Source organism: Nyctibius grandis, chromosome 5 (assembly GCF_013368605.1).
Source record: "Nyctibius grandis isolate bNycGra1 chromosome 5, bNycGra1.pri, whole genome shotgun sequence".
Taxonomy (NCBI): Eukaryota; Metazoa; Chordata; class Aves; order Nyctibiiformes; family Nyctibiidae; genus Nyctibius; species Nyctibius grandis.
This window is the reverse complement of record NC_090662.1, coordinates 69049570-69060159: the sequence shown is the minus strand read 5'-3', so window position 1 is coordinate 69060159 and position 10590 is coordinate 69049570.

The window sequence follows — 10590 nt, the reverse complement described above, 5'->3', positions numbered from 1 at the left end:
ACTTACTCTGAGACAATTTTTTACCTCCCAGAAAAAGCTCTATATTTGTACTCCTAGCTGAGTGCCAAAAGAAATGACCAAGTTACTGAAGAACAGCTGTCTTAACTAATCCATATCAAGTGCATGTACTCAAAAGTAAGGGTAATCTGTGTTAGTTTAGCCTATGTTGTCTGTACCCTTTAAGAGACTGAAAGTCAAATGCTGTTTGAAGAAACAGTAACTTGCATCCTCACAAAGAGGATGCTGTGGCTTGAAATCTTTTTTTTTCCTTGTTTTGTCTGTTCTACTCATCACCTGTATGAATTCTGGTGATGTTACTATAGGCAGGTAAATTTCCACAGCATATGGGGAAGAATGTAAGACTTTCTATCACGTAACTGGGCCAAGAAAGCTGCCTGTTGACCTTATGCTACTTAAACAAGTAGCCACTCAGTCATCAAAGTCTATAATCCTGGAAAGCATCTTTTTTTCAATGTTTAAGCCTATACTTAACTTTCAATATGAGCTTAAGCCCTGCTGCTGTCCGTAGGACAAGATCATGTCCCCAGATGCTTTCCTGAATGAGGAATTTATCTCAGCTAACTTTGTCACCATAAACATTTTTCCTAAATTGGGACAAATTTCCTGTTGGAGGTTTTCTTGGTCTTTACTGAGCCCAAACTACTAAGCTACACAAAGCAACTAACTTGTATATATTGCTAAATGGATCTGATTCTTAGAAGCTTTAATAAAATTTTCAACACTAGACTGTCACCGAAAAAGAAAAGAAGAAAAAAAAAGCTTACAACCAGCTAGAAACATTAGCGGATACATCAAAGTGCGTTTACCAATGTTTGACATATTACATTCAGGCGTGCACAGTACCCTATTAAATCAGGGATTATATCTCATCAGAGGCTCAGCTAATGGTCTTTTGACTTTCAATGACCCTTAGAGATGGTTAGCCAGACCTTTAAATCCTATAAACAGAAATCAACACAGTTGTGCCACTTCACACCTCTTGGTTATCCAGCCCATAGTAGCAATGCTGTATTTCTTCAAATGCATGTTTTTAAGTATACAACTTCTTTATTTGCTCATTCAGAAGTCTGGCCACTGCCAGACATCTTGGTGTGATCTCACTTGATTTCTACAGCAGCCCACCAATTTGCTTGGGGCACTACACAATTCAGAAGGAAAAAAGATGCAGCTCTGCACAAAGCAAACTCACACATGTCACATGGTTTGTTCTCTGTATTGACTTAAATTTCTCCCAGGGCTTGCTGTGATGGCCAGAACACATGCTGAACCAGGGCTGGCTGGGCTGTGCTAGCAAGGCTATTGTTAATTATTGTGCAAGGGTTTCTAGATTCCCTGTGCGCCTGGCTCCTGTCGAGGCATGTCCAAATATAGATAAACGTATTTAGGCCTTAAAACACAAGATAGAGATTTCTGTGAGCTTTGCATAAAAGGCACCAAATTGTTATTTCTTTTACTTATCTGGTCTTTATTCTTTAATCCTACTCTCTCTTCCCCTCATTTCAGCATTCTTAACACCTTGCTCCTTTTAATTCACTTCTGGGGCCTTCTGGTTATTAATTTTGAGTTAATTTAATACAATAGTTTGGATTTGATTATCTGAGAGGCTATTACCTGTGAAAGTCTCCACGGTAAAGACCAGAAAAGTTGAAGTTTAAAATGGATTTGAATTTCTTTGGATAAACTTGTACTCCTTCCTAAAACTTTTACTCACTGCTAGTACCACATGTAATGGAGCTTTTTAAAAAAGATCCAAATTTTGTGTATGTATGCGTATGTATGCATATTCATTTGTGTATATGTACTCACAAACTTGTAGGCTTCTCACAATGACAAAATCCATTCTCTTGGTATTTCCAGCTGGGATAAAAAACAGAACTGCCAGGCAGCTTCGTGAGATTTCAGGTCAGGCTTTACAGACCAAACATTTATACATTTGGAAAATTTATTTAATCATCTTAAAAACACTAACCATCAGCAAAGCTATAGAGGGTCACAGTGTTTCCAATCTATTGCAGTACAAAACTGTAGGAAGGTACACCTGAAGTGCAATTTTTGTTCCAAAGACATTGTGTTTTACCCTCTGCAGATGATTCAGTCCTGGTTATTTCTAGTGCCTGGAGGGATTTCACAGAATCACAGAATCACAGAATCACAGAGTGTTAGCGATTGGAAGAGACCTCGAAAGATCATCTAGTCCAATCCCCCTGCCGGAGCAGCATTACCTAGACCATATCACACAGGAAAACGTCCACGTGGGTTTTGAATGTCTCCAGAGAAGGAGACTCCACAACCTCTCTGGGCAGCCTGTTCCAGTGTTTTGTTACCCTCACCGTAAAGAAGTTTTCCTCATATTTATGTGGAACCTCCTGTGTTCCAACTTGCACCCATTGCCCCTTGTCCTGTCAAGGGATGTCACTGAGAAGAGCCTGGCTCCATCCTCTTGACACTTGCCCTTTACATATTTATAAACATTAATGAGGTCACCCCTCAGTCTCCTCTTCTCCAAGCTAAAGAGACCCAGCTCCCTCAGCCTCTCCTCATAAGGGAGATGTTCCTCCCCCTTAATCATCTTCATGGCTCTGCGCTGGACTCTCTCTAGCAGTTCCCTGTCCTTCTTGAACTGACAGGCCCAGAACTGGACACAATATTCCAGATGCGGCCTCACCAGGGCAGAGTAGAGGGAGAGGAGAACCTCTCTTGACCTGCTAACTGCACCCCTTCTAATACACCCCAGGATGCCATTGGCCTTCTTGGCCACAAGGGCACACTGCTAGCTCATGGTCATCCTGCTGTCCACTAGGACCCCCAGGTCCCTTTCCCCTACGCTGCTCTCCAACAGGTCTGTCCCCAACTTGTACTGGTACATGGGGTTGTTCTTGCCCAGATGCAGGACTCTACACTTGCCCTTGTTATATTTCATTACATTTCTCCCTGCCCAACTCTCCAGCCTGTCTAGGTCCCTCTGAATGGCTGCGCAGCCTTCCGTTGTGTCAGCCACTCCTCCCAGTTTTGTATCATCAGCGAACTTGCTGACAGTGCACTCTATTCCCTCATCCAAGTCATTAATGAATATATTGAATAGAACTGGTCCCAGTACCGACCCTTGAGGGACTCCGCTAGACACAGGCCTCCAACTGGACTCTGTCCCATTGACCACCACTCTCTGGCTTCTTTCCTTCAGCCACTTCACAATCCACCTCACTATCCGATCATCCAGACCACACTTCCTCAGTTTAGCTGCGAGGATGCTGTGGGAGACCGTGTCAAACGCTTTACTGAAATCAAGATAGACCACATCCACAGCTTTACCAGCATCTATCCACTGGGTTATGTCCTCATAAAAGGCTATCAAGTTGGTTAAGCATGACTTCCCCTTGGTGAAGCCATGCTGAGTGCCCCTAATGATCCCCCTATCCTTGATGTGCCTAGAGACAGCACCAAGAACAAGTTGTTCCATCACCTTTCCGGGGATGGAGGTGAGGCTGACCGGTCTATAGTTACCCATGTCCTCCTTCTTGCCCTTTTTGAAGACTGGAGTGACGTTTGCTTTCCTCCAGTCCTCAGGCACCTCTCCCGTTGCCCACGACTTAGCAAAGATGATGGAGAGTGGCCTAGCAATGACTTCCCCAGCTCCCTCAGCACCCGCGGGTGCATCCCATCAGGGCCCATGGATTTATGGACGTCGAGGTTGCTTAATTGGTCCCTGACCCAGCCCTCATCAACCAAGACAGATTCCTCCTCTATCCTGACTTCTTCTGGGGCCTCAGGGGTCCGGGGCTCCTCAGGACAGCCTCCAGCAGTATAGACAGAGGCAAAGAAGGCATTCAGTAACTCCGCCTTCTTTTTATCCTCTGTCTCCAGGGCCCCCACCTCATTCATCAGTGGGCCTACATTGCCTCTAGTGTTGGCTTTACTTGCAATGTATTTGAAGAAGCCCTTTCTGTTGTCCTTGACCTCTCTTGCAAGGTTTAATTCCAAGGAGGCCTTAGCTTTCCTAGTTGCCTCCCTACATCCTCTGACAACAGACTTATATTCCTCCCAAGTGGCCAGCCCCTCCTTCCATGATCTGTACACCCTCTTCTTCCACTTGAGTTTGCCCAGCAGTTCCCTGTTTAACCATGCAGGTCTCCTGGTACCCTTCCTTGACTTCCTACCTGCTGGGATGCTCTGATCTTGAGCTTGGAAGAAGCAGTCCTTGAATGCTAACCAACTATCTTGGGCCCCCTTACCTTCTAGTACCCTGTCCCATGGGATTTCCCCTAGCAATTGCTTGAAAAGGCCAAAGTTGGCCCTCCTGAAGTCCAGGGTTGTGATTCTGCTAGCTATTCTGTTCCTGTCACATGAGATCCTGAACTCTACCATCTCATGGTCACTACAACCAAGGCTGCCCTCAACCTTCACCGCTTCAACCAGACCCTCCTTGTTAGTGAGGATAAGATCCAGCAGCGCTCCTCTCCTAGTTGGCTCATCCACCATTTGCATCAGAAAGTTATCATCAATGCACTGGAGGAACCTCCTGGACTGAGGATGGCTGGCTGAGTAGGCCTCCCAGCAAATATCAGGGTAGTTGAAATCCCCCATGACAACCAGGCCCTGTAATTGAGAGACTGCTCTCAGCTGCCTGTAGAAGGCCTCATCCCCCTCCTCATCCTGATCTGGTGGCCTGTAATAGACACCCACAACAGTATCACCCCTGCCAGCCTGCCCCTTAATTCGCACCCACAAACTCTCAACTCACTCCTGATCCGCCCCTGGACAGAACTCAATACATTCTAGCTGCTCATACTCAAGCAGTATACTGCTCATACTCAAGCAGTATACTCAAGAGTATGCTCTGATTTGAGTAGGAGCATACTCCAGAACCAGAAAAGACTGATGTAGTTGATGCCTTTTTGGAAAGACAGATAAATTGAGTGACCAAAAGTTGCATTCTGCATATTTCTGCCAGGGAGGAAGAAGGGACAAGATAAAAATCTTGCTCAGAGATCAGAAATACAAACACCTATGTAAAGTCTGACTTTAAAAGCTTTACCACCTAGTGAGTGTTGATTAAGTCCTCACCTGCATGACATTCACTTCAAGCAAAATTAAATATTGAATTAATTACTTTTCGAAGTTCACTACCAGGTAGTGCTGCCAAGGCAACTCAGTCCGTCCTGGCAATGTACACCAGCTTCCTGTTTTGGATCTTCCCCAGCAAACATTATCGATTGTGCTGCACTTAGGTAGCAGTTCAGTGAAAAATAAATGTTTTGGACCTCGGTGGCCCAGGCTGTGAGCTGAGTCCAGCTTGCAGTGATTTCTGATATAGCTCTGTGACGCTCGCAGGGCTGGTGGTGAATAGTGAAATACGCATAAGCCCAGCCACTGGTACCCCTTTCCGTGCGTGCACCCAGGCAGCTGCCGGGACCGCACAAGCTGCCACGCTGTGGACATGTCCCATACCAGCAGCTGACACTAGAGTTTGAACCAGCCAGGGCAGACCATCAAGCAGATTTGCACGCACACTGCACGCCACGACTCACTATTACTGTGTCAGATTTATGGCCTCTTCTATGTGACTGCTCTCTTGTTCCTCCTTGCCCTGCTGCCATCCAGCACACAGAAATCACCATTAATGTTGTGGGAAACTACTCCTTCCCAGTTTCTGCTGTCTGAAAATGCTCTTTGCAATTCCTTGGCTCGGTCAATTTCTGTCTCTTCTCAGACTGTATCTACTGTGTCAGCTTTCTTTCTGACACACCTAAACTTTGCAGCATTTTGTTCCTGTTTCTTTTATTTACTTAATTGTTTTTATACTTTTAAAAATAAAAGTTATTCTACTAAATGTTAATATACAGCCTCTTTTTTAATACCTGTGCACAATAGTTATGTGCTGCTGTCTCCCCATGAGATGTCTTTCACTTTATTTAATATTTGATTGTATTTTTGACACAGTTACTCATCTCACAGATGCTCAGACCTCTGTTTGATTTCAGTGAGACTTTACCGAGACTAAGAGGGGATAATGCCACTTACCTCTTTTGAAAATGACTTTCATCTGGGACTGGAAAAGTCTTTGTCAAAGCTCAATACTTCTTTATTTTCTAAAAAAAAAAGCCCTACTATAAATGAAGCTTTGCAGGACTGGGCCCTCCTTTGTGACAATGATGTCATCAATAAAATGATTCTGTTAAATAAAAACCCATGAAAAGTTATTTCAAAATGAGAGGTCATGTGAAGCATTGCAAATAGGCTACAAAGCATAAACAGAGCTTGTCTACACATAGACAAACTCAAAAGATTAAAATAATTCTGCCTGACTTTGGTTCTCCCCTATATATGACCCAGGACTCTAAATTACACAGATGGCTAGCAAAGATACTGGAGTCCCTATCCTCCACCAGTGATAACCAATCACACCAGGGAATTAGAAGTAAGCCCTATAAAAACCATGGCATTCACCTTCCTAATAAAAGACAGTATTATTGTGTGTGTGTGTTTTTTGGTTTGATTTGGTTTTTAACCTTTGGTGCTACCCAACAAAGCTCTGAGCTAATGTACAATTCAGTGGTTCATTTGTTTTCCCAGTTTATGAGGTTTTTTTAATTCCACTTTTGTTCTCTGGAACTATTTCTATTCCATCTATTCAACGGATGCAAATGGCAAATACCATGCGTGACAAGAACCACTAAAACTGAGTTCCTAAAGTCAAGGTAATTCCTCTAATAACTTTCCTCCCAAAAGGTATTACTGCAGAAAGAGACAGTCACACAGCATGTGCACAATGGTGGATTTGTAGTCATTATCTCTCAAATGTATTTGTTAACAGCTAGATTCTGGGCAAGCAACCCAATATGCTTGTGTACCAGTTTATACTCTGGCTCATGAATTACCGATGAATGTTATAAAAATATTATCCTAATTGATCTGAGAGCGCTTTTTTTTTTTTTACAATTTCATTTTCCATAAAACCTTAAAGCCATCATTTCCACTTATGTGCTTATTTGTGAGCTTGCAAGATTTGGAAGCAGAATGCTGAGTATGGGTAAGATCAATATGTAGTTTTTCTAGCAAAGCAGTGTTGCATTTCCATAACTGATGGTATCGCTGTGTTTGAGCCTCCAGTAGATGAAAATCACAGTGTAGCCTAGTAAACAATTTAAGATTATACTCCACTGTAAAGTCTACCAGAGAATTAATTCCACAAGCAGTTCACTGATGCCAGAAGAAAGCAGGTATGATCATATAAATATATACACAAAGGCTTACTGAAATGGACTGGATTAATTTCATGCAGACCATGGGATTAGTCCTAAAGACAGCAGCTTTTTTTGATCGAGAGGAGGGAGGCTGATTTGAGGTTTTTGGCAATAACTACATAAAAGCTGAAGATATTACCCTAGGTTTAAGCACATAAGAATAAGTTCAGAATCTGTGAATTTCATATCAGCCTTATCTGAGAACTAGATAATAAAATATGTTTAAGGAAATTCAGATTAATTTTTTCTTAACATGAAAGACTTTCGTATTTATAAATAAGAATATGGCATGCCTGTTTGACTTTCTTTCACATCAATTAGTGCAACTTGAAGAAGTAACTCAATAGTAAGAATTATAAGCCATGTTTCTTTTCAAGTCACCTGGGTTTTTTTGATAATGTTGCCTGATATTACAAGACATTTTGTATTTAGTGTTTAGAGATAACTCTCCCACCATAATGAGATGTGAAACCTCTTTCAAGGCATCTTTAATTATTATTTTTTAATAATCATAGCTGTTGAGAAACTGTAATTACATGCATACACCTTTGATATGTGTACTTACATATGCATGCATGAACAGGTACATGGATATGAACATGTGTGCATGCAAGCACATGTACACATACACACACTTAAGAACTCATGCACTCACTAGAAATAGTACATACAAGTACTTTATGACAGATAAACACTTCAGTAATACTCAAATTTCTACAGGAAAATTTGAAATTACTTCCATTTCTTCGTGTTAACATGCATCTTAAAAAAGACCGAGAGAATTATTAACAATAATGGCATGAATTCTTAGGCATGTGCCTAAAGATATTTTATTGTTATTTCCTGGTAAAATAGCACAAAGAATTCCAGCTCTGCAGCAAAAGTGAGAGCAGAATATTAGGTCACTGTTTAATAAATGACAGCCTATCTGTCTGTCTAAGGAAGACTACAGAATAATAATAATCTGCAGACTGACTCTATTCCTAGTAAATTATTCTTATTATTTTTTAATTTACAGTAAGCCACAGAAGTGAAACTCCTTGGAATTCATCACTCTGCAGCTGAAAATGTCAACTTTTTGACAAAACAAACAAAGAGATAGATCTGGGATAGAAAAATGGTGCTGAATTTCAAGTCTTAGATTGTAGAAAAAACATTTTTGAATATGCTGCAAATATTGTTTTGAATCATTTGTCCTATTTCTGCAGCAATTTTCTTCAACTGAATTCAACAAAATGTCTAATAGAAGGGGGGTGAAAGGGTGTCCTCTGTATGGCAAGCACTGTGCAAACACATGATGAGAAAGAATACCTTCGCTAAGATGCTTTCTTGAGAAAAATAGTTTATGAAACAGAGAGTTTCTTCTTTATATTTTTTTTAAAGACTGACCAGACTATTTTTGTGGCATTTACAATATCATTAAGTAATGATGGAATTTCCTGAAATGAAATAACCATTCCTGACTTTTAATAGATAATTTTGTGGTATTCTATTATGTTCTTTTTTTTCTTAGCCATTGTCACCCAAAATGATTAGAAGTGGCTTTGGGCAGTAAGAGGACAATTAAATAATTTATATCAGTGCCTATTTCATCTTCTGGATCCCAAGTGCTTTATATTCAGGAATTGCTTTACCACTGAAGTGGATTGAGCCAGTTGCAGAGCACTGGGGAACCAGAGACAGGGGCGAGGGATACTGTCATGTGCCTGTCAGAGAGTTCTCAATTACGAGACTCCAAAATGTCTAGTCCAAAACCCCTTGGACTCTATCCTGTATTTCAAACACCTGTAAAAATACATGCATGTATCGTGTTTTTTACTACACCCAGGGAATCGGAAAACTCTGCCTGTATTTAATGTAAAACGTTCTTTCTGAATAGATTTTTGGCTATGTAACTTTGTAGTGAAATTCTCTGCCTTTTATTGCAGAGGCAGAGAGTTCAAAGCCCAAAGAGTTTTAGTTTATTAGGAATGCCTCATATCTATTATTATTGCAATTTCAAACAGATAGCTACATTTTCAACACATAATTAATTTTGGCATCCAAAGGTACTCTCCACATTTAACAAAAATGTTTAATCTTTCTTTTTTTTAAGCGTGTACTCATTGTAGTTATAAGTTCATGAAATTTGAAGAAAAAAAAATTGCTGCATCATATGCGGCACATCTGTATGAACAGTAGTCACAGAGGTCAACCAAACCTGCTGGTTGGGCACACACATATGAGTACCTAACAGACAATTTGTATTGTCAAGAAGGAAACAGTAACTTTCTCAATTTGAGGAAAAAAAACAACCCTCTTCCTGTAAAACCCTGTGCATGTCCCACTTGTCAGAGAACTAATCCATACCTCCAGTGACATTGATGCAAAACTTCCAATAGCATCCAAAGGGCTTTAAATTAGGCCTTACGTCTTTTCAGTGTGGGCCATTGAAAGTCTCCTATCAATCAGTTTGTGACTGTGAGCTTGTTTATGCCTTTCTGTCATGTTGTGGACTACCAGCTTTAAAACTACTGAGGAAACTAATTAGAGGATCTTATTCTTTCTCCAGACAGCAGGGCTGGAAACAGGGAGTGAATGGCTCTGTGGCCAGAAGAGACAGATGGAGTTTCTTTGAAGTTGGTGCCTCCTGCTTTGTTTCTCCTGCAAAAGAGTAAGGTGCTTTTTTTTTCCTCACTCTGCTACAATCCATCTGTTGCAAGAAAGAGGGGCAAAGGAGAAAAATGTGTCAAGGTTCAGTATAGTGAGTCTTGAGCAAATGAACTCTAAATCAGTCCAGACAATGAGGAAAGTACATGTGTTCATGGTCTGGAGTCAGTCCAGGCCCACAGTCTAGGTCGGCTGCAGTGGCCAAGGGAGCATTTCACTGTTTTTGCTCTTTTTTACCATACCTGTCATTCTCCTGTAGGAGTGGGAGAAGATGTCTTTGTCCTGCATTGCTCTCTGCAGACTGTAGGTCACTTTGGGCTGTGGAGCAGGTGCCCAGCATCCTTAGGAACTCATCAGGAATTACAGAATATTTAGAGCTGTTCTCCCTTATGCCAGGCGTTAGTTTCAATTTCCAAATTCCCACAGTGACAAGAAGTCACTATGTACAGTCCTAATGCAGGTGGGTTTATCTGACACAAGTCAAAGAGACAGGGAGAGATACAGAGTGTTGGTATATCTATATCCAATATTGCTATGTATGCCATAGACACTTAGCAAACTATTGCCTTTTTGAAAACATATTGATTCCATCCCTCCTTCAAAGGCATAGCAGAGAGATCATAAACCCTATGGGTTCTGCAGGGTTTTAAATCTCCTGCAGGTGAAACCCTTAGAGGAA